We start from the raw sequence: 25105 nt of genomic DNA, 5'->3' as shown, positions 1-25105 counted from the left end.
CCACAAGTTCAAACCCACTCCCCCACAGGTCACTCAGCTCCCTCTCTCTGCCATTAAACTCTTGGAAACACCAGGGAACAAAAAACTTGGTGGAAAAAGCTCACTGCTGTGCTCCCTAACAAGCTCCTAAAAGTGAATCCATCTCCTCTCCCCTGAGACCAAGGCATTGCCAGCATGAGCAGAGCCATGGGAGGAGGATCTCTAAGAGGCAATGGGCAGCTTTTCTTAGCACAGTCTTACTGTTCAGGGCTGGATCTGTGCACAAAATTTAGTCCTAAACAGTCAGAGCCTTCAAATAAAAGCAGAGGAAAGGAATTTTAAGAATTGGGGGGGAAAAAAATTTAAAAAAAAAGGAAGTGGGAAATGGAGGCAGAGGGAATAACAAGAAATTTAATTTGGAAAGGGAGGAAAGGTAGCAGTAGTTTTCTAAACAATAGGCAGAGGGAATAACAAGAAATTTAATTTGGTCAGGGAGGAAAGGTAGCAGTGGTTTTCCAACCAATCAGCTCACCATGAGTGTCAAGTGTGCAGATAATGCAAAAAAAAAAAAAAAAAAGTTATTTACAAGATAGGATGAACTTTGTAAAACAGAAACAGAAGTGATGATTTCTGCTCTGAGAGGGGAATTCTGAGCCCTTGCACATTGAGACCACTGAGCTGGAGAGATCAGAGAGCCACAGAGACCCAGCCTGGCCTGGCTTGGAAGGGACCTCAGAGATAATCTAATTATCTCGATGGACAGGGACACCTTCCACTAGAGCAGGCTGCTCAGAGCTGAGCTCCATCCAGCATGGCCCTAAACACTTCCAGGGATGAGGCAATCACATTTCTCTGGGCAACAACAGCTCTGCAAGGCTCTTCCCTATGTCAAGACCCAGGACATCCCTCTGTCTGTCCTGAGCAGCCCAGACCCCTGCCAGGGGACTCAGAGACCCTGGCACAGAGCCCAGAATGCCCCTGTGGGTTTGATTATGACCCATGGAGCAAATGACCAACCTTGTATGAAGATCAGCAAGCCACAACAGTTTAAGTAGAATATTAGTGAAGTTATCACAGGGTGGAAAAGTAGATTTTAGGGTTTTTGGTATGGGGGTTCAGGAGGCCCAAGATGGAGGGAACTGGGTGTGTCCAGCCTTTCTCCTTCTTCTTCTTGGCCTCCATCTTCTGCTGTGATGGTGGCACTTTGGGATTGGTTTAGAGTAGAAGCTCACTGTCTAACATAGGTGATGGGTATTGGGAAGTAATTGTAAATATTGCACATGTAGTTTTTAGTATAAAGACATAACACTGCCCTGGGTGCAGGCAGAGTGCCTGGACTGTGCTGCTGAGCTGACCTCGGCTGGACAGGAGAAAATTTTTTCTAGATAAGGAACAATAAACAACCTTGAGACCGAGAAATGAAGAGCCCTGACTCCTTCTCCAAGCACCAGGCTGGGAAAAGAGACTTTCTAACCCATCTTGGGGTCACTCTGCCCAGCTAGAGATCCCAACACCCTGGACAGGAGCATCACAGGGGCACAGCTGGACTGCAGCATCTCTCCTCACCTTGTCCCCACCAGCACAGCAGCTGGGGAGGGGCATTTTCTGACCCTAGTGTCAATTCTCCTCCCCCAAATTTGGCAGTCTTCAGCTGCCTGGGCAGCAGATTGGGGTGCACTTCACCCTGCATCCCTGGACCACCTCCAGCCCCGGCAGCAGGGGCTGCATTTCCCCTTCTGCATCCCTCTCTTCTCCACAAACACTTTATGCAAATCCAGTCTCTCCCTGCTGGCTCCCGCTGCGCTGCAGAGGGCTGGGGAGGGGAGGAGAGGGGAAGGGGTGGGGAGGAGGGGGAAGAGGATGGAGCCTTGCTCGCTATCAGCTGCTCAGAAAAGCAGAGCAGAGACAAGATTGATGATGCTCTCTGGATATAAGATCTCCTCCTTGTGAAAGGCTGCTTATGAGGCCTGATAGACTTGTCATCTCTTAATAAACATCGCTGATATGTCGGTGAGGAGAAAGCGGAGGCGAGGGGAGGACACACAGAAAGGCTGCTGACAATTTACTCACAACGCTGCTGCTCCCCTCTTGCCTCGGCCTCCACCTGCAATTCCCATGGCTTCTTCCCAGGGGGAACATTCCCAGTCCTAGTGCCTTCCATCCCAGCAGAGCCCAGGAGCAGGCTGGAGCAGCATCTGGGCATTGCCAGGGAATAAAACAACCCCTCTCCCCGTGAGCCTTGGGCACACACCTGGCCCTAAAGCACAAAGCCATAAGGGTTTTCAAACAACTTCCACAGGAGTTGTGGGAGCAGATCCCAGTGGGACAGAGTGCAAGGGAGGCATTTCATCAGCACCTTTCAGAGTTCAAAGCTGTTTCATTGCTGTTGTGCTCCTTCTCCAAACTGCTCTCCTAATGTAAGTGGCTCTGCTCTTGCCCACACGGCTGTAAATCAGAGGGACTTGCTCAGGAAACAAATCCCTTGCTTTTATTTAACCTCTGTAAAGCAGCAAGGAAAATTTTAGTGCCTCAGGAGGGCATTTGTCCTACCCTGTTCCAGTCACAGGTAGAAAGTGTGGTGTCATCACCAGGAGCCTGTTCGGATACAAAAATCCCACACAAGGCACGAGGGTTTTGTGTGACTACAGCCACATTTCCCCTGCATATCTGGCTCTGATTGTATTTAATCAAGCTGTGCATGGTTAAAAATCCTCCAGAGCATTAGCAGGTGCTTAGTGGTGCTGTGTAAGTGCAGAGCTAAGGAATAACGTGCTGTAAGCACAGCTAACATAAGTGTTCATGGCTCCCTGTGGGGCTGAGGATGGCTGCAAAGCAGCTTATCCACCCCGGGCTTGCAGATGCCCAGACAGGTTCCTACAGCCAGACAGGGAATGCCTTTGGTCCCTCCAAGGTTTTTGCTCCTCCCTGTCCTCCCCAAAGCCTGCCCCAGCCCATTAATGCTTCACAATGTGCTTCATGCCACCCTGTTCCTGTGTAAAACAGCACCATGCAGTGATTTTTTTCCTGTTTTACACAAATTCAGTCATCACTTTATCAGCATGGAATAGTTTGGGTTGGAAGGGACCTGCAAAGGCCACCCATTCCAACCTCCCTGCAATGAAAAGGTTCAGCCTGAGCTTGAACTCCTTCAGGGATGGGGCATCCACCACCTCTCTGGACAGCCTGTGCCAGGGTTTTATCACCTGTGGCATTCACATTCTCTGAAAAAATCCCTTTGCCCACGATTTTTCTCCTGGGAAGCTGAGAAGCCTCAGAGAAAAGGAAAACAATTCTTATCTCATTTGCTTCTCCTGTGTTGTGCTGGTGTGGAATGTGTTTGGGGATTGTTTACCCACAGGTGATTGTTCCATTGGATTCTGCTGGGAGTTGTTTTCACTCTTTGGCCAATCAGGGCCAAGCTGTGTCAGGACTCTGGAGAGAGCCACAAGTTTTCATTATTATCTTTTTAGCATTTTAGTAAGTATCCCTTCTGTATTCTTTAGTACAGTATAGTATAGCACAGTATAGTATAGTATAATGTAGTGTAATGTAATGTAATATAATATAATATAGTAATAAATTAGTCTTCTGAGAGCATGGAGTCAGATTCATCATTCCTGCCTTTGTCAGGACATTTCCCAGCAAATACAATCATCACCCTCATTGTAAAAAAATTCTTCTAAAACAACTTCATTAACAACTTCTGAGACAAACTCATTGAGCTACAAGGACTTGCCATATCTGCAGCACCAATACTAATACTGTTAGCAAAGTAAGTCCTTTCAGGGCTTGGATTAATTTCTGTTCAGAACTCAGTCTATTTTTCACCATGGCACCTGTGTTTGCAGAAACCCCAAACTGGTTGCATCTCTTTCCTCAAAAAACTTAATATAGGAGCAGATTTTCAAGGGTTGGATCCATCATCTGTAAACTAAATGAGCACAGGAGTGAGTACCTGCCAGAGGAAACAAATATATTTCTCCATGTTTTGCACATGACCTTTCCACCACACCTCCCAGGAGGGAGATGTCAGGCCTCCCTCCTCCCCAGAATTAGTGACCCACAAGGAATGAGTTTCTCAGGGCTGGAGCCCAGGGCTCAGAGCAGACCAGGACAGCCTCAATTTGATTAAGAAGGAAAACAACCTCCACAGCAAAAGGTGAAAGTGCAGAGCTGGCATTTCCTGCCCTTGGCAGCCCATAACAAACCAGTGTCCCCAGTGTAACCTTCTCAGTCAAAAGGGCATTTCAGCACTTGAAATCCTCCTCCTCTGCCTCCCCAGAAAACAACCCAGAGGGGTTATTTGCAATATCCAGCTCTCAGGTTGGTATTCAGCATTGGAGTGGGATCACACTCACAGGCTGGAGTGTCCCTGCCTGCTGCAGGAACACCAAGTTTTGCTCAGTTCATGGATACCTAGCACCCCATTCCCACCTCTGATACACATTGAGACTCTCTAGCTCATATTTTTAATAAAAACCCAGCTGATTTTGCAGCTACTCCATGCACACAAACATCTCTTACTGGTATGGCACCTCAGGCCAGATCCATGAAATAGCAGTTCCACAGCACTTTCAAACAGATAAAATTTCAGGTGCCTAATGCAATATTCTTAACTTCTCCTTATTTCATCATCTTAAATTATTTCAGGAGCTTTTTTTACCCAGCTTCAGCTGCTGCTCACAGGTGAACACATGAGAATCATCATAATTGTGCTAAAAGGTAAATATAAGTTTCTAACCTCTGTGGCTGCAAACTCCTGGAAACCAGCAACAAATGAAAAGTCTCCAGTTGAATTTTCCTTAAATTTCACTCCCCCAATGGCCCTTCTCCTCAGCTTAGGACTCAGAGCTCAGCTGCAGTTTCAGATTCATTTACACATTCTTGCTTCATTGGGATTTTTCATTGCACTGGAAATGCGATTTTTAATTCTAAATCCCTGCAAAATCACATGCACTTTGTAGTCTGTTCTGCTATTTCCTCTCCAGAAAAAAATAACACTAAAAATAGAAGGTAAGAGGTTTTCACAAACACTAAAGGAAAAAAAAAAGCTTTGCTGAGGCTATAGACAATAAAGAACCAATTAACTACCTCATCCAAGAAACTGAATTGCTGGCCATTAAAAAAAGATAGCACCAATCTAAACTCTGCCACAGTGATTAGAAACTTAAGGTACAGTATATACATTTTCTGCTCAGCACTTAACCTAATGGTTATAATGAGGATATCTAAGTGACTGAGGATATTATTTGGTCAGAGGGTCACCACAGAGGCAGACAGATAAAGCATAACTAGAAAATATGGGGGTATTTTCACATCATGTTGTACAAGTTGTCTGCCAATACAAATAGAGGCACAGAAGAAAAAAAAATCGCTACACCATTTACAAATTCTTCACATTAATATACATTTAAATAAACAACAAAAATACAGTGGTAAAAACAAGGATTCATGAGTGATGAAGAGTGGGAGTATAAACTTGATATTTGGGAAGACTACTTAAAAAGAAGAGAGAAAGTATATCTGAATGTAAGCTAGAAAAAGAGCCCCCAAAGGGGAGGAGGAATTATTCACACCGAGGAACTGTTTGCAATCTTCCAGCTCTGCACCTGCAGAGTTTTGTGCCTGGAGGACACACAGACCTTTCCTTCCAGGGGCACCACTCTGGATTTTTAAATAAAAGAATTCCAGGGGGAGGGAAGGAGGCAGGAAGGCAAGATTGAGAGCAAGACAAAGAGAGAGAAAGAGAAACAGAGAGAGAAAAAGAAAGGAGAGAGAGAAAGAAAGAAAGAGACTGAGAGAGAGAGAAAAACAGAAAAAAAGAGAGGGAAAGTGAGAAAGAAAAGGAAGGAAGGAAGGAAGGAAGGAAGGAAGGAAGGAAGGAAGGAAGGAAGGAAGGAAGGAAGGAAGGAAGGAAGGAAGGAAGGAAGGAAGGAAGGAAGGAAGGAAGGAAGGAAGGAAGGAAGGAAGGAAGGAAGGAAGGAAGGAAGGAAGGAAGGAAGGAAGGAAGGAAGGAAGGAAGGAAGGAAGGAAGGAAGGAAGGAAGGGAAAGAAAGAGAGAAAGAGAGAAAGAGAGAAAGAAAGAAAGAAAGAAAGAAAGAAAGAAAGAAAGAAAGAAAGAAAGAAAGAAAGAAAGAAAGAAAGAAAGAAAGAAAGAAAGAAAGAGAGAGAGAAAAGAGAGAAAGAGAGAAAGAGAGAGAGAAAGAGAGAAAGAAAGAAAGAAAGAAAGAGAGAGAGAGAGAGAAAGAAAGAAAGAAAGAGAGAAAGAAAGAAAGAAAGAAAGAAAGAAAGAAAGAGAGAGAGAAAAGAGAGAAAAGAGAGAAAGAGAGAAAGAGAGAAAGAGAGAAAGAGAGAAAGAGAGAAAGAGAGAAAGAGAGAAAGAGAGAAAGAAAGAAAGAAAGAAAGAAAGAAAGAAAGAAAGAAAGAAAGAAAGAAAGAAAGAAAGAAAGAAAGAAAGAAAGAAAGAAAGAAAGAAAGAAAGAAAGAAAGAAAGAAAGAAAGAAAGAAAGAAAGAAAGAAAGAATTTGAAGAAAAGGACAGCTTGGGGGGGAAGTATTTCTCCAGCACAACCCTCCTTTAACAGCAAAACTCTCAGAAATAGGTGACTGGAGCCCTTTGAAAGCTGCCTCCAGCTTGCAGCAGCAAAGATTAAAACCCCAGCAGTTCCCATCCATAACTCTCCCTGTTTGGCAGGGGCATCACAGCACTGCAAACACGGAGACAAACAGAAGGTGTCAGCTTAGTAATTTCCCAGCTCTGCAGTGAGCAGCATGGAAAATACGTGAACCTCTATTTCATCCCCCACATCATAGCCAAACTCAGATCTCCAGCAAGACAGAATTCAAGTGTTTCCTCCCTGTGAGGTGGGGAGGGCCTGGCACAGGGTGCCCAGAGAAGCTGTGGCAGCCCCTGAAAGTGTCCAAGGTCAGGCTGGATGGGGCTTGGAGCACCCTGGGATAGTGGAAGGTGCCCCTGCCCATGGCAGGGGTGTGGAACAAGGTAATATTGAAGTTCCCTCCCAGCCCAAACCATTCTATGATTCTATGAACTAAGTTGTTCCAGTTTTTGAAAGATAGGGATAGGAATGTAATGCAAGAAGTGTTTTAGAATACATATTAAAACACCAAGTGGAGGGTGGAACAAAACTAATGAACTCAAAAGAAGACATCTGAACAAGTAGTTCATTTCCCAGATTCCTGCATGCTCAGAAATCATAGATCATTTGCTTTCACCTAAATGTCCATTATCTCTGGTTTGTTTGGGTTGATTTTTGACGTGGAAAGACATTATCCCTGCTAAGATCTCCTGACAAAGATTTAATGCTGCCATTTGTCGTGGTTTAACTCAGCCCCACACAGCCTCTCACTCACTCCCCCCCAGTGGGGTGGGCGAGAGAGCTGAATGGATAAAAGTGAGAAAATTTGTGCATTGAGATAAAGCCAATTTAATAACGAGGAAAGCAAAACCACACATGAAAAACAAGGAGTTCATGCTCCACTCCCCATGGGCATTGTCCAGCCATCTCCAGGAAAGCAGGGCTTCATCACATGTGGTCACCAAAACTGATGCCTTAAGGGGCTGGAACAGAGGCTAGATGGAGTTAAGAGGAATAAAGTGGATATTTATTGAAGTGCCCTCGCTTTATATATATATTTATCTTTATATATATCTTTATAGATTCTTATATTTTTATTTATTTATTAGAATATTTATGTATTTATATATAAATATATATTTGTATATTATATCATGTATATATTTATTTATATATTTATTTTATATATTTATTTTTATTTATTTCTATATTTTTATATTTTTATTTATTTATTAGAATATTTATGTATTTATATAAAAATATTTTATATTATATCATATATATTTATGTATTTCTTTATAAGTTTCTATATTTATATATTTATTTTTATTTATTTTTATATATTTTATAGAATTTTTATTTCTGTATTCGAATGTTTATGTATTTATATATAAATATATACATTGTATCATGTATATTTATATATTTCTTTATAAATTTATATATTTATATATTTATTTATATTTATATTATATGTGCCTTCAAGGGACACACCCTGGCAGTACTGGAGCCACAGTTGTGGCTCTGCCCAGATGGCTCCAAGATGGAAGCAAAAGAGGTCACAAGACCTTACATTTTTATAAGTTTTAGTCCATTTGCATCTAGGAGTTAACTGTCCAATTAACAACTTCAAATGATGAAATTTCATCCTCCTTGCTTGCTTGCCCACCCTCCTCATGTTTATGCTTTGGGCCTGAAGTTTGAAGATTGTCCTTGAGTCTCCAGCTAGAACAAGATTGTTTTGTCTTCACCACCCTGTGAAAAGATCCCAGTATAAAGCTGGGATATAACTGGGATATAAACTGAATATAAAGCTAAAAGCTGCACACCACAGCAGAACAGAAACACTTAAAACCTAAGGTATCAGGATGACAAAATCTTCACTCTCAATGCCCCCTCCTTCTTCTTCACAGCTTTATATCACCAAACACACGATATGGAACATCCCTTGGGTCACTTGGGGTCAGCTGAGTCCCCTCCCAGCTCCTTGTGCACTCCTCACTCGTGGGGCACTGCAGGGAGCAGCAAAAGCCTTGGATCTGTGTGAGCTCGGCTCAGCTGTTGGGGAAGATGAAACAGGGAAGCCTTATAAATATGATTGCTTGGCAAAAGATCTTGAGAATATGGAAACTCTAAGTGAGATTGAAATGAAAGCAAGCTTTGAGATCCCTCAGTTACTGAACAACTGGAAAACAATGGCATGGCCTGCTGAAGGTGATCCCCTTTTGATGGAACAACACCCTCTGCTTGCAGACAGCTCCAAGGGTCAGAGCAGACCCTACAGCTTGGCAGAAGGGGTCCAAAGAGGAGTTTTTAGGGTTTAAAATGTAACACAGTATGGTAATGTAATGATTCTTATAGGCTGTATGTAAATGCTATAGGATCTGTATCTTGTATTGGATTGGTTAGTGAGAATTAGAATATTCAGTACAGAAGAAAATTTATGGTATTGTAACAGGAACTTCACTCTCTTTTACTCTTTTGCTCTCTCTCATCCTCTGTACCACGCTCTTGCCTTCTCTCTCTTTCCCACTCTCTTTACTTCTCTGGGCCTGCTCTGAGCTGTGGCTAGCAGCTCCCAGCAGGGCCCTGTACCCAGGCCCTTTGCAATAACCCACAAGTTCCATGGCCTGGCTGCAGAGATCTCTGGTCTCTGTCTGTCCTGACTGTGCTACCGCCATCACTCCTACACTCAGCAACAACAAAAACCTCCCAGTGTCATCAACACATCCAAACCACAGCCCCACACCAGCCACTGGGAAGAAAATCAACTCCATCCCAGCCAAAAACAGCACACCATTTTGCAGCCTTTCATAGATAAGGAAATATCTCCTTCATCTTCTTAACAAAAATCTCTCCCCCCTCCCCTGCTGACACAGTGTAATTCTCCAAATCTGCAGCTTGGAGTGAAAGTGAATCTGATTTTGACTCAGGCTCCAGATGGGTCTAGCTGTAAAGATATTGTCACGTGAAAGATTAGGCGCTAGCTTAGACAAAGAGGTGTTCAGCTGCAAGCTTAATAGCCTCTGAAACAGCAACTGCCACCAAAGAGCTTCCAGGTACTGCTATTGCTATCCATAATAACCACGGGATTGCAACAGATGATGGAAAGGCTGGAAACTCCCCGTGGGATTCAGGGCTGTGCACAGAAAGCTGCTGAGCCCAGCCAGAGCTCAGAGTGCCTGCAGGGTCCTTTGGCCACGCAGGGACACTCAGGGTGGAGCTGGCTCTGGGGTGCCAGAGGGGTGGGAGGCTGTGCAGGGACCCCTGTGCAGGTGAGCTGCAGCTCCTCCTGCAGCTGCTCCTCCTTTGGGCCTTTGCCTCAGCTTTTCCATGCAGAAGCTGTGTTCAGCATTCCACAGCGAGCAGGGATCTAAATCCTGGAGGCTGCACAGGTCCAGCGAGTACCCCTTGTACCAGAGCTGTAGGTTTTCCTGCCTGTTCTCTCAGTTTCATCCCAAATTAATGTGTTGGTGTTTTCACACAGCTGGATGCAGCATCCATTCCTGTGCAGAGCGTACAGGAAGCACTGGGGCTTGGTGAGGGCTTGGTTTGGGGTTTGACCCTCCCAAGTGGAGCCTGTGCTGGGGGGAGATGGAGCTCAGGGCTGGGCACCTGGGACAAAAGGCATGGAAAATGCAGGAGTGGGGTTAATCCCATCTATCCAAGCCACTGAGCACCCACTGCTCTCCTCACAACTCTGATCCTTTCCTCCCCACACTGAAGGAATTGAGTGGGGTATATGGGTGTGGATCCTCCTGTGCTTACAGAATCATATCCCAAAAAGCTGGAGTGCAGCCACAGCACCCAGGGCACAGGGAGCAGCTGACTCTCTGCCCTCAAAGGTCAAAAAGCCAGAAAAAATTCCTGTTCCCAAGGAGGAAGGACACTTCAGCAGGTCTCTCCAGCCACTCTATGACACAAAAAGAGGGCAAATCAAAGCAAGCCCTCAGTTCACCCCTTCCCCTGTTGCCTTCCAGCCCTTGTGGCCCCTCAGGAAAGCACTGGCAGACCAGCAGCTCTCTCCAGGAGACAGATCAGGACCCATCACAATTCTTCATACACCAAGCTCTGGAGATTTTTTGGAGCTCCTACATGGCCAAAGCAAATTAAGTGAAGGAGAGATGGAAAATCAGCAATTACAGCACCAGATCTGGGATGGAATTGTCACTTCCTGCCCAGAAACCCCAGAAATCTCAGTTTGAGAGCTGGGAAGAATCCAACAGTGCACACTGAATTGGCCTCCTGGCTCAGAGTCATCACACAGCACATCCTTCCTGGAAACCCCCTGCATCCCACATTTGGGGAGGCCAGTTACACCCAAATCACTGCCCTGAGATCCTAACCCTGCCTCCACCTCTGCCAAAATGACACAGCTTGGCCAGAGAAGCCACAAGGCCCACGTGGCCTGGACATGATGATCACAGGTTTGAAAGCCAGTCCTTCCTTCCTCCCACTCCATCATGACACAAACCCAAACCTTTTGAAAACACCTTTACTGTTTGTTAGTATAGAGAGTTTAAAATTTTTAGTAATTAGGGTTTTAATATTTCCCCCCTCCTGTTTGAATTATGAAGATTGCTGTGATTTCTCTAATTGCTTTAAGTTTTAAGATTATTAAAGCTTTGTTGCATATATTGAAGTAGATAAGGTATAAATATTATGTTGATATATATGTTTATTTTTTAAAGTTTTTTTTATATTAGCTGATTAAATTGATTGTTTGGCTTTTTTATATATTTTTACAAAAAAAGTTTTTTAAAATTTTTTTACATTTTTATTTTTTTTAAGTTTTTTTATATTAGCTGATTAAATAGATTCTTAAATCATGTGTGGTTTTTTTAGTTTGGTTTTTTAATATATTTTTTTACAAAAAAAGGTTTTTAAAATTTTTTTATTTTTTTTTATATTACCTGATTAAATAGATTCTTAAATTATGTGTGGGGTTTTTTTAGTTTGTTTTTTTAATATATTTTTTACAAAAAAAGGTTTTTTAATTTTTTTTATGTTTTTATATTAGATGATTAAATAGATTCTTAAATTATGTGTGGTTTTTTTAGTTTGGTTTTTTAATATTTTTATAACTTTTTTAAATTTTTAATGTTTTTTTATATTAGCTGGTTAAATAGATTCTTAAATTATGTGTGGTTTTTTTTAGTTTGGCTTTTTTTATTTTTTTGTAATTTTTGTATGTTTTTATGTGTAGATATTGAATGGTTGGAAAGGTTTATGTAATATATTTTATTAAAGTCTTTACACTTATCTTTATGTATTAATAAAAGAAAATGAATTGTTGTTTTGTTTTGTAGAGTTGTATGTTTGGTATTTGTTGGACATGGAGTTTGTCAGAGGGGTGCCAGAAATGCTGAATGAGGAATGTCAGGACCTACAAACCCTACAAACCTTGCAGCAAACCAAGCTGAGCCTCCTTCCAAAAATCCCAAACTACCTATAGTTCTGTGTTAAAAACAACAAAACCCTTCCTCCTAAAGAAATATTGCAAAGGGAGGAACTTCTCTGCTACTTGGCACAGCTTCTGGAGAATGAGAATTCTCAGGGATGAAACAGGGTCTGTGGACAACAGAAAAAGCTCTGTGCACCTGTAAAATGCCATGAAAGAGAACCCAGTATAACCACTTGCCACAGGTGAACAGAGACAGCTCAAACTGGGAGATGCCTCAGCATCCCTCCCATTTCATCCTAGAAAATCCTGCTGCCTGAAAAATCCTGCATCCCTGAAAAAAAAATAAAAATGCCAAGCTGGGAGCAAAGAGCTGGGCTTCCATGGCATCCCATCCATCAGTGGGGAGACTCATTCCTTCAGGGCACAGGGGGGGCACAGATGTGACCTGGGAGTCCCATGTCACCATCACCCACCCCACCATCACCCCCTGCCCAGCCCCATGGAAAACAAATGTCCAGAGGGAGGGGGATGTTATTCTTCACCTCAGGTTAATGCTTCTGTTCTGCTGGGTAAGGACTCAGACATTACACATGGAATTGTGGAGTTCAGCAGAATTCCCTGGCACAGCCATGCAGGTAGAGCTGGGAACCACTAAATTAACCTTGGCAACCATTGGCAGTAGGCAAACACCATGGCTTTGGGAAACAACAACAATAAAAAGACAATATTTATAGGAAATGCTAGAGCAGAGCCAAAACATGCAGAGCTTAAAATGAAGCCTGTTTTCCCTGTTATCCAGCTTGCCTCACATCCAAGAGGCCAAAAAGGATCAGGCCAAAGGTACACTCTTATTTTTTTCTTATTTATTTCTTTTATTTCTATTTTCTTTTATTTCTATTTTCTATTTTATTTCTTTTCTATTATTTCTTATTTATTTTGCATGATGGATCATGCAAATACAACATTACCATGGACTTACAGCACACCGACACGTGCACAAGTGTAGTTGAGTGATTTTTACACAGATAGCAGGAGAAAAGTTTAGCTTCCCTAAGTTCACTTTAGGAATCCAGACCACAGATCTGATGAAGTGTGGGATAAACTTTGTGCAAGTCCTCTTTGTTGCAATAGGTGATGAATAGAAAATGGGGTTTAAGGGCTCTGGAAAGGTCACCTGCACCATCTCCTCGCCCTAAAACAGGAGCCATAAACCATCTCCATGCCTCCCTGTGTGCACACTTTTATATTTGTGGAGCATCCAGCACAAAAGAGCTCCTTGCTGATGGACACTTTGATGATTTAAGTGTTAAATAACAGATAGGTGCTATTTATGTGGAAATTATTTGTGTTGGGACAGAGACAAGAAAGCAGCATTTTCTCCAGTGCCTCTGCCTGCCTCACCTGCACTCTCACTGCTCATCCATCTCCCAGGATTGCCTGGAACATTGCTCATGTAGGAGCATTTTCAAACAGCTCACATTTTCTTTAGAAAGTCAACCTGTTCAGTAATGGCTCATTCTGCTCCTCCCACCCCCTGCTACAACACTCTCCTGGGACCAAGAGGGGAGAAGATTCAGCCTGCACTGGAAAACAGCTTTATGTACATTAAAATATCACCACTTGCAAGTCTGATACCACTGCAACCTGCAAAGCCAAAAATAGCAGCTTTTTCCCAGGGGAATAGAGAAGGACAAATTCCCAGGCTCCCAGAAGGGCTCAAGGAATGCAGGTGCACTTAGTCCTGCAGTGCCACAATCTGCAACAGCAAAAACGTTACCAGAAGGATGGAAAAACATTGGTGGAGGTCATTATATTTTATATAATGTCCTTGTACACCTGTACAGGGAATCTGCAGCTCAAAGATTGAAATAAACTATTTTGCAGAGATCAAAGTTATAATCCCATGTCAATCATTTTCCAAAACATTGGACGAAGCATTTGGTGGTGTCAGGGACCTCTATGGGGCGCTTGGGTAGGAAACAAAGAAATAATGGAATTATTTGGGTTGGAAGACACCTTAAAACTCATTTCATTCCAACCCAGGGATACATTCCCCTAGGAGCTCATTGCACAGAGCCTCGTCCAAAGTGGCTTTAAACACTTCCAGGGATGGGCAATATTGCCTGCAACCAGATATCACCTCAAAACTACAAATAAAGACCTCAAAAATGTTTACATTACCTCCTTTCCCATGACCATCAAAATCCATCTTTCCATTTTCAAACAAAACCAGTTTTTCCTACCCACAAAGGTGCAGGATTCCTGGCTCTGCCACAGTCATCACTTACAACTCATTCAAACCATTCCAGCCTGGATGTGCAGAGGCTTAGACACTTCCAAAGTTATGCAAAGAATTGGGACAAACAGGCAATCAGACATCTCCAGAAACACTCTGGTGTCTTGTAGGGTTAGAAGATGATGGCAGGAGTGCAACCCAAACCTCCCAAAGGTTAGAGAGGACAGGGAGTTGTCACAGAGTATCAACAGGGCTGTTGGGCAGTGGGAAGGGTCATGAAAAAAACAAGGATGAGCCTTGCACAGGCTTTTCCTCCCCACACTGAAGGAATTGAGTGGGGTATATGGGTGTGGATCCTCCTGTGCTTCCAGAATCATATCCCAAAGAGCTGGAGTGCAGCCACAGCACCCAGGGCACGGGGAGCAGCTGACTCTCTGCCCTCAAAGGTCAAAAAGCCAGCAAAAATTGCCTGTTCCCAAGGAGGAAGGACACTTCAGCAGGTCTCTCCAGCCACTCTATGACACAAAAAGAGGGCAAATCAAAGCAAGCCCTCAGTTCACCCCTTCCCCTGTTGCCTTCCAGCCCTTGTGGCCCCCCAGGAAAGCACTGGCAGACCAGCAGCTCTCTCCAGGAGACAGATCAGGACTGACACCCATCACAATCCTTCATACACCAAGCTCTGGAGATTTTCTGGAGATCCACATGGCTGTAGGAGCAGCAGCCAGGCCCAGAGGGATGTGCCATGTGACTGTATCACCTTTTGGGAAGCTTTTACTGCTCTCTGCCCCAGGAAACCTGGAGGGGACAGGGCTCCTTCAACATCACAGCAACTGAGCTCAAGCAAGCAGCCAGATTTTTAAGCAGGAAGCAGCCAAAAGAGCCCCAGGAGTTAAACCCAAGTTACTAACTCCAGCTATCATCTGCCTCTCGGTGCCATCACAGCAGCACACGGTTTTGCCTTTTTGCTGGCAAGATGAGAGCCTCAGAGAAGCCAAGCAGAGAGAAAAGTATTTCACAGAGCAGAAAACACTCTTGGATGGCTTTCAGTGACCTTCCCAGTCCTCCCAGAGACACTCAGGAGTGCACACCCACACCTCCCATCGCTCTGCCACGGCTGGGGCTGTCCTCTTTCGGCAGCCCCTGGATCCAGGCTGATGGAAAATGCAGTGGATGCAAGAGGAGAGCGCAGTGGCAGTGCTGCAGAGCAGGAGCTGGATGCAGCAGTGGCAGCAGCAGCAGCAGCAAGCAGCAAATTCCCATTTAAATAAAATGCCAAAAGGCAGTCAGCGAAAGTGACATTTATGGTGTTACTACAAATGCATTCAGTGGGAAGCTGAGTAGCAGAAGCAGGTTGGGGGGAAAAAAACAAGCTGTAGTGAAAACTGCCATCTGTATATTGTGCCCCATTTTTAATATTCTGTATTCTCATAAAAAGTGTTGTTTCTGTCACTATTCAATCTCCCAAACTCACATGGAACACTGTTAAAAGTCAGCAGTGTGTGAAATGGTATTTTAAAATAAATGAAACCCGCTCGCAAAGCTGCGGAGGAATATTGCAATGCCAGGGTGCTGACAGACAGGCATTGAAAAGTAACAACCGTTATCATCTTAAAGCAAAGCGGATTAAATAAAAACCCACAGCTAGTGGTGCATTACCAAGTCTGATATTGACACAGCTGCCGTGGTGGTTATTTTTCATTGTCTCATCAAGACAAAGCATCACGGGATATCAATCTTCCCTCTGTCAGGCCATGCCTGCTGTAAAGTTTTTCGTTTACATTTTCATTATATCCCTTTTATCTCAGCTGCCAGCAAAAAAATATATATATGTATTTTATATATATACACACACATATCTACATATATATATATGTGTGTGTGTGTGGGTGTGTATCTGTAAGTGTGCATGTGTGGATGTACTTCTGGGAATGCTGAGACTGGTTCACCATCCACATTGCCAAGCCACAGTCTCCAGCCAGGAGGATGCTCCCAGGACAAAGCAAAGCCCAACCTGGTGAGCTGCGAGGGCTGAGTTACATCCCCTCCAACTGGGGGTGGGGGCACTGGTGAGCTGGTAAAAATTTGACATTTTCAAAAGTGTGCTTTCTTGCCAAGAAATCCAACCCACATGGCTGCCAGTGCTGGTGAAAACACCCTTCCTGTGACCATGTTCTGCCACATCTGTTCTGCTACCAAGCTCAGTTTGGGGCATGGAGAAGAAGAAGAAGAAAAAGAAGCAGAAATTATAATTCTCCTTGGAGGGCACTGGCTGTCTCATCAATATTAGGAGCTGTTATATTTCTCCCTAACTCTGCAGGTTGGTCTCTGCATCTGATCATTCCACGCACTTCTGTCCATCTTTAACTTTTCCAGCCTTGCAGCACCCTCCCAAGTGTTTTCAGGCGAGCCCTGCCAGGGCAGGGAACTCCCCCTGAGCATCCCAGAGCTCACCTGTCCTTTCACTCCCACTAATAACCCTGTTTTTTCAAGGTATGAGACAGAACCAGCTGTTTGCAGCTGGCCACAGCATTGCTCAGAGCAAAAGGGAATGCATTAAAAAAAAAAAAAAAAAAAAAAAAAAAAAAAAAAAAAAGTGTGTTCCCTTATTCATAAGGGAGCTCCATCTTCCAAACCCATCCCAAGTAGCTGATGTGGCTGCTCCCTGCGCTCCTGATTTAATTAAGTGCAGCTACGACATTTCTGTTCTTGCGTCTCCTCAGAGGCGGCTCAGCGCTGCCCGCTACAGCCCTTCAGGAGCAGAACTCTGGGAAACGTAGTTCAGAGAGGGAACACGGGGCTAAAGCAGCCACAGGAGGCTGGTGGTGCCCTGGGAGAGCCGCAAAACGGACAGAATAAACAGCAGAGCTCTTTGGGAAGGGGCTGCAAACAGGCAAGTGTGGAAGTGACCACCAGCAAAACGCCAGTGCCTCGCTCCTGTGACCCTCTGATGCAGAGCAAACCCCCCTTCCTTTCCTCATCTCCCAGATCCCCTGCAATGTTGGGCACACACCTTTGCACCAGCCCACGGGTGTTCTCTCTCTGATTACAGCCCCTGTGCTGAGCAGCAGGAGGGAAATTTCGATGACACCTTCCCCAAGACAGGAAAGGGCTCTCTGCACTGGCCTGGATGGGTTTTCCCCAACAAGGATCCTCCAGAAAGCTCATCAGCATCACCGGCACTTGTCTTGAGGTCAAGCTGAAACCAACAGTGCAAGGTAAAGCAACCACAGAATCACTGGGTTGGGAGAGACCTCCAAGATCATCGAGTCCAACCCAGCCCCAGCACCTCAACTCAACCCTGGCACCCAGTGCCACATCCAGGCTTTGTTAAACACACCCAGGGATGGGGACTCCACCTCCTCCCTGGGCAGCCATTCCAGAACTTTATCACTCTTTCTGTAAAAAACTTTATCCTGATATCCAACCTGTATTTCCCTTGGTGCAGCTTGAGGCTGTGTGCTCTGGTTCTGTCAGTTCCTGGAGAAAGAGCCCAGCCCCACCTGAGCACAGCCACCTTTCAGGAGCTGCAGAGAGTGATGAGGGCACCCCTGAGTCTCCTTTTCTCCAGTCTGAACACCCCAGCTCCTTTAGTTGTTCAATTCCTGCTCCCACCTTCCCTTCCCTGCCTCAGTTTCCCCAGCACTGAGGGCAGTGTCCCTGGGCCCTCCAGGATCCCTCTCTTCCCATTTCCTGGCTGGAAAGGCCCTGGCAGAAACACTCACCCCACTGAAGGGCTCCACACCCCTGGGATGTGTGTCCTTGGTCCTGCTGCCTCTCCACCCCCCTAATTTTTCCTTCTTGCACACAACACCCAGCCTTCCCAAGGTGTTTTCATTTCAGGAGAGGATCATTAACCCTACAAAAGGAAAACTCCTGGCGGTTCAGCGATGCTCCAGCCCTCACCACTGCATCCCTCCGGGGTCAGCTGTGTTCGTGTCCACTCCCAGCCCAAATTCCAGCCCAGGTCCCGCCCCTGCAGCCCGGGGCAGCAGAGCAGCAGCATTCCCACCTTCTGCACAGCAAAGGGTTACACCCGCTCCTCCAGCAGCGCTCCCTCTCCCCCTCTCCCTCTCTCGAGCAGCAGCAATTGCCATTCTGCATCCTTAATAGCAGCGTAATCAAAAGTTATGATGCATTTTTCAGTAATCACAAGAAATGATCCCCACTTAGCGTTAAGTAAAGCAAATTTGCCACTGGAAGGATGAAGAAAAAAAAAAAAGAAGAAGAAGAAGAAAAAGGAGAAGTCAAAAGCATTTCAATTTTCATTTGAAACGAATGAGTCAGAGTCAATTTGGTAAAGCAGTTAACAGCAGCTGTGCTCCCCTTCCCAGCCCCTTAACAGGTACAATTTGCTTTTAACAAACAACCTCGAAGAGGTCTCTGGCACCATGTTAACACAGTGGCATTCAACCCCTCTTGCTGTTGTGTATTTAAATTGGGTAATAGAGTCAGGCAGAGGAGATCCACCATGAATCTTAAGAAGTGCAATTTGACAGCATCTTAAAACAACAACAACAACAACAGAAAAAAAATAAAAAAGTGGGGGGAGCATTTATAAAAAATAATAAATGAGTTTGAGAGCAGCTTTTGTTGGGTTATTGCAAAGCAGCATATTAAAAACAACTGGAGTCTCAGAAAGCCCCAGCATGGCAACGAGATCCCAGCAAGTTTGGTCCCAAACCTGGGGTTCTGAGCACTCAGGGCACCTCCCCAAAGAGCTCTGCAAAGCAGGAAAGGACATTTGGCAGCCAAAGCATCCCCAGCCTGGGTGTATCTAGGGTACTTTGCCCCACACCAAGAGCTTCAGAGGATGGCTGTGTGTCAGAAAAGAAGAAAAACAACAAAACCAATACAAAACAGAGCTGCACAAGCCATGCTAAGGTTGCCCCAACCCCTCAGGGCATCCCACAATCTGAGCACTGGCTTTCAGAGAGGGGAATCCCTGGGCTGGAATGAAAAGTAGAGATATGTGATGAGCCTTCAGCACCCCCTGTTATCCCTCCTGACCCCAGAGCAGTCCTGTCCTTCCTTCACCTCAAAGTCAGGCCCTTGACAATGCCCTCATCTCACTTTTGGGCCAGACAGTCATCATCTCTCATTCATTTGTTCTTTGAAGAAATCTCATTTCATTACTTTCCAGGCTCCTGAGCTTTGTGGGGTATTACAGGAGGTCAATAAAAAATTCATGTTCTCAGTCAGTAATTGGCATTTTTTGTTTCCTTTTTTTTTTTTTTTATTTTAGAGGAAGGAAAGCAAAGAAAAGGATGTGAGTGGGGCAGACAGCAATGTGAGTGGGTATCTTCTGCTGGTTATTAAGATAAAGTCTCTCATATTGCTCCTGGCCACTGTACTCTGGTGCTTGCTCCAAGCAAGCCCTGTAATCCTGCATATTGAAATCTGCAAGCATTCCTGGTACTTTCATTAGAGGGACAAGTAATGAAAGCAGACTGGACACACACAATTATTACAGTGTAATCCTCTGGAAATGAAGTCAATGCAATCACCCAGCATTCTGCTTTCTTCTTATTTTTTCGACTTCAAGTAAGTGCTTCCCAAATTCCAGCTGAAGTTACTGTTACAATCAATAGCACAAGGGCTCTCAACATAAGGCTCAATTAATATGATGCTTGCAAGTGCTCCCCTATTGATCCCAGGCTGGTCTGAAACCCCAAGCAGCACTAGCACCAACTGCAGCATTAGCAAGGAAGACAAATGCAAAATTGGGGGATGCCAGCAAACTGAAAGGAGCAGCAGGCCTCTTTAAGGATAACCAAAGAAAAGAGAAACCCCTGAAAGCACAGGGCACTCCCCAAAACCCAAAATCTGCCTGGCTGCAATCCACTCTGCTGGATTTGCCATCCACGAGCTTGAGCCTAGGATTTCACCTCCCCAACTTGATGCCTTTTTGGGCTTACCTAAAAACAGAGGCCAGATAAAATTAAGGGAATGAAAAGCTGTTATATTTATTGAAGGTATGTTTCAGGCAGACAAAGCCTCCCAGGGCCTACACCCAAAATGGACCAAAATGGTCACAGGTTTTCAGACTTTTATAAGTTTGGTCCATTTGCATATTGGAGGTTAATCTTCCAATTACAGCTTGAGGTAATGAAGTAATTTACCCTAAGTTTGCTCCCCAACTCACTTTGGTTTTACATTTCTCAGGGCCTGAGGCAGTGAGGCATCCTTGATTCCCAGGCCTGGCGAGGAATTGTGTCTGACCAAAATGGGAAGCCAGGAGCTAGCAGTGTATAGGAAGATAAAATTACACACTAAAGAATCACAGGATTACAAATAGATGAAAAACATAAAAGCTCAACTCCTGAGGTATCAAACTCAGGGGTAGAAGCCTGGCTCAGCCACCCTCAAGGCCTCGTCCCGCGGGGCCGCGCTGCCGGCGGCGAGCTCGCTGTCAGCCAGCAAACAGATTGCTGCAGCCAGCAGCACCAAGGCTTGCCATGATTACAGCCATTAATGCAGTGCCTCTGATTCACCTCCAAGGCCCCATGCTCGGTGACAAATAGGGACGGGCTTCCCCGCCTCGCCGAGCGGGGCCTGCGGTGCTGAGCGCCCGCTCGGAGCCCTCACAGGCAGCAACACAGGGACCAGGACAGCAGCATCCCCCCGGGGCTCTGGGGACAGCCCCAGTAAGGAGAGGTGATTGACAGCTGTCAATCACAGGTGGTGGTCCCAGAGATTGTGCCCCAGCAGGTTGCTCTCAGCTGGAGGATGTAAAGAGGTCCTTGTCTCCTGCCCTTGCTGCAATCTCCTCCAGTCAGGGTTGTCCCCAGCCCCTCCTGCCTGATGCCAGCAAAGGCCCTTGCAATTCCACGTGTTCCCATTTGCTGATGGTTGGGATCCTCATTTCCCCAAGGCCAGAGAAGGATCTGTTCCTCCAGACTTGTCACCTCCTCCAGGATCACCTGTCCTAACCCATGTCCCCCAGCAAGGACAGCCACCCACTGCCAATTCCCTGGGACATGGGCTTCCCTTGAACTTCTGTAACTCCAGTTCCAGGCCCAGGTTCTCCTGGTGCCACCTGTTCCCCAGGGTGGTAAGGCACTGGAGGAGGCTGCCCGGAAAAGCTGTGGATGTTCCATCCCTGGAAGTGTTCCAGGCCAGATTGGATGGGAGGTTGAACAACCTGGTCTAGTGGAACATGTCCCTGCTCATGGCAGGGAATTGGAACTAGGTGATCCTTAAGGTGCCTTCCAACCCAAACCATTCCTGTATTCCCTGGTACCACAGCCATGGCTGTTCCCTCAGGGCAGGGGGAGCATTTCCCTGTGCTTTCTCTACTCAACATCCCTTTGTCCTTCCTTCCAGCTGCCCTTTGCATATCACCTCACACACTGAAACCCAGAGAAATCACAATTTCAGCACCTCGACCGAAGATACAAAACATTCCATGACAAACCCAAACCCTCCCCATTCCCTACCACAACCTGCTGCCTGACTCCCAGAGATCAGCCAAGCCCCATTGCACCCTCCAGGCCTGATTTAGCTGGGGTGAGGCTTTCCTGCCTTCCCCAGCCCCACACCTTGCCCTACAGAGCCCATGGTAGGAGAGAAAAGCCAGACAGGCATCGCTCCAGTGTCACCATCATATTTTCTGAAAAATCCTCTTTGCCCAGGATTTTCTCCTGGGAAGCTGAGAAGCCTCAGAGAAAAAGGAAAACAATAATTATCTGATTTGCTTCTCCTGTGTTTTGCTGCTTTGAAATGTGGTTGGAGATTGTTTATCCAACGTGTGAATTGTTTTTACTTAATGACCAATCGCGGTTAGGTTTGTGTGAGGACTCTGGAAGGGGTCACAAGTTTTCATTAGTATCTTCTGTAAGTATCCTTTCTGTATTCTTTAGTGTAGTTTAGCATAGCATGCTTTAATATAAATATTAGCCTTAAATAAATAAATTAGCCTTCTAAGAACATGGAGTCAGATTCATTCATTCTTGCCTTCGATGGGGGGTCTCAGAACACCCCACACTCCAGCATCATCTGCTCCTCAGCCAGGGTGACGTCTCCTTGCCAGCAGCTGCAAGCCAGGCTCTGGGCAGGGGGGAGGCATGCAGGCAACCTGAAGGTGGACACTTAGCACATTTATTACCTGCTTATTAGATACCAGGCTCCCATGATGATGAATTGGCTGAGTGATGGCTCCCGCCAGCTCCCGGTGCTCAGCAAAGCTCTCTAATTCCATTTTGCACAAGCCGGGCCAAGGCAAAATCGCTTCCGAGAGGAAGGAATAAGCAGTTGTTTTTCTCCTGCATCCAAAACAATCTGACCCTCTGCACAATCTCAGCAGGACCTTTCCTGCATGCACTGTCTCTCCTCCTGACCATGTGAGTGGTTTAGATTAGATATTAGGAAGATATTAGGTTTAGATTAGATATTAAGAAGAAATTCTTCCCTTTGAGGGTGGGGAGGCACAGGTTGCCCAGAGAAGCTGTGGCTGCTCCGTCCCTGGAAGGGTTCAAGGCCAGGTTGGATGGAACTTGGAGAAACTGGGATAGTGGAAGATGCCCTACCTATGGCAGTTTCACCCTGTACAAAATGACTGCTGCCAAGTTATGCAGTAAAAATACCGTATCCATGAGCCTCTCAGTGGAAAAACTGCAGATGGGAACATGTCTCACGAGGTTAAAAAGTCATTAGATGGTGCAAAGGCTTTTCTGGGAATGGAGACAGTCTCAAAAGACATTCCAGAAAACTGAAACGCAGAGAGATGATTTTGCAAAGCAAAATGATAAGAAGATAAGGAAATTCTTAATTGTTCCACAAAACCACTGCTCAGCTCTTCTTTGTCTTCCAGAAAACTGGAATCCAGGAAGGAGATGATTTTGCAAAACAAAATTACAAGGAAATTCTTAATTGTTTCACAGAACCACTGCTCAGGTCTTCTAAAGGCTGTAGTGAAAGTCACAGGGAGACAGCTTTGGGTGCCTCTCCCAAGGGCTGTGATTCCTTTTGTGATAATTTCTTCTGTTCTGTAGAAACCTGTCCCTATATCCTTTATCCCTCCCTCAGGCCAGATTAAAAACTACGTGCAGGGGCAGAAAGTTCAAAGAATAAAGAAGCTGCATTCTCACCCAGCCACTCCCAGACTTGGTGCTTTACACATTCCTGGGCTTTTTCTGCTGAATTTGATCAGTGAAAGCAATCCCTGGATGCCATGTCCAGCAGAAATGCCCAAGCTTTGCTAAGCAGAGATATTTCATCACCATTCACCTCTGCTGGCAGGACAGACATTCCCATGCTGTGGTTTCACAGGTGGCACTGACTGAGGGCAGGCAGCAGTGTCACCTGTCCTGAATGACACAGGACAACTCCTTGGTGGGAGGGACGCTGGCTGTGAGGTGGCTTGTGACCCTTGGAGGCTGGCATGTGTCACTTCTTGGTGGCCAAGCTGCCTGCAAACCAAGCAGAGTCGCTGGTGTGAACAGTCCAGAGAGAACTGATCTGAGCACTTGCTTGCAGAGGGGGGAACCCCTGGGTTGGAAACAAAAGCAGAGATATGTGATGAACCTTCAGCACCCCTTGTTATCCCTCCTGACCCCAGAGCAGCCCTGTCCTTCTCAAAAGGGGCTCAGAGGCTTTTACCTCCCTCCAGCTTTACCCAACAAGATCCTGTGGATTCTTTTCCTCCAGGCCCCCACTTCACCATTCGAAAGGAATATTCACACAGAGACAGACGGGATGAGGAGCCTCATTCCCAGAGAGGTGGTTGCTGTGAGAGAGATGAACACCTGCCCCCCTTAGGGATGGGCTCCCTGCTCCAAGTTTCAAGTTTCCCTCCCATCGCTGGAGGGCCCCGAGCCCCAGCCCGGGGGAGGACCACACGTTCTACATCTCCCTGCTGAACTGTTACACATTTCTGCTGTGCTCCTCAGGCAGAGAGAGGACTGTGCTAGCAGCAAGCAGGAGAGGAGCTGCCATCTGGGACTGCATGTGCTTCCCAGACAGATGGCTGCCTATTCTCGTCGTGTTTTATTTCGAGCAATGGTTCGTACAGCACCAGCGCTAGTGTGAAAATGGGATGTGACAAGATGTGTATTGCTTACACCTTCTGGAAAGTTCAGATAAAACCAAGATGTACAGAATGTAAGAATCAATGTAATTAGGTAATTAAGAGAAGCAAAAGCCCCCTGGTTTAATGCTGCATTGTGCTGGTGGGTGTTGTAGGCTGTGGATGTGTGTGTGATATGGAACATACATATGTATGGTTCCACCTTTGTGCATGTACACAATGCAAAACCAGTGAGAAATAATGAATGTATACATCCAGCCATTAAAATAAACACAGCTACATGCTCCAGCAGGCATTTCAAACAGAACTGCTGACAACCACACACTGTTTCACCATTTTCACAGGGCAGGAAATCCCCTCTCTGTCGTGCTGGAGCAGGACACAGGGCAAGGTCCTGGTTCTGTCCCCATTCCTCAAACATTTTTTCCTGCACTCTGCATTGCAGAACACCGACATCTAGAAATGTCAGCAGAAAGAAGAGCAGCATCACATGCACTTACTGACTAAGCTGGGGTCATTGCCTTGCTCTCTGCAGAGTCAGGAATTCAGCTCTGGGCACTATAGGGACATACATCCACAGAGAGCTTGACACATTCCCAAGCACATAGGAGTGGTGAAACACAGCTATAAAACCTGTTTCCAAGTTGTTTTGCAGCTCAGGTTTGAACTGAACATATTAAAAGCCACTAGTCACACATGTGGAGCCTGCTGGAAGCTGACTTCCCTCCCCCATGGGAGCCCTGAGCAGCTCAAAGCTCAACAGCTCCCATCTCCCACACACAGGTCCTCACACAAACTCAAAGAGAAGGAAAAAGATGGCAAGAAAAGAATTCAGAACAAAAGTAGTACCTGTCCCCTCTGGCTGTC

General features: G+C 45.5%; 1 long non-coding RNA gene across 1 annotated transcript in view; it reads right to left on the bottom strand.

Moving 5' to 3' along the window:
• The window catches only part of LOC136560220 (uncharacterized), a 41491-nt gene extending 18611 nt beyond the window's left edge, over window positions 1–22880 (bottom strand). The window contains exon 1 of the long non-coding RNA XR_010784097.1: window positions 22319–22880. This is a non-coding gene — a long non-coding RNA (uncharacterized lncRNA). The remainder of the gene's footprint in view (window positions 1–22318) is intronic.
• Window positions 22881–25105: the final 2225 nt, after the last annotated feature.

Source organism: Molothrus aeneus, chromosome 9, assembly GCF_037042795.1.
Source record: "Molothrus aeneus isolate 106 chromosome 9, BPBGC_Maene_1.0, whole genome shotgun sequence".
NCBI classification, from domain to species: Eukaryota; Metazoa; Chordata; class Aves; order Passeriformes; family Icteridae; genus Molothrus; species Molothrus aeneus.
The sequence above is the reverse complement of the archived record's forward strand: the minus strand, read 5'-3'. Positions and strand labels throughout refer to the sequence as shown.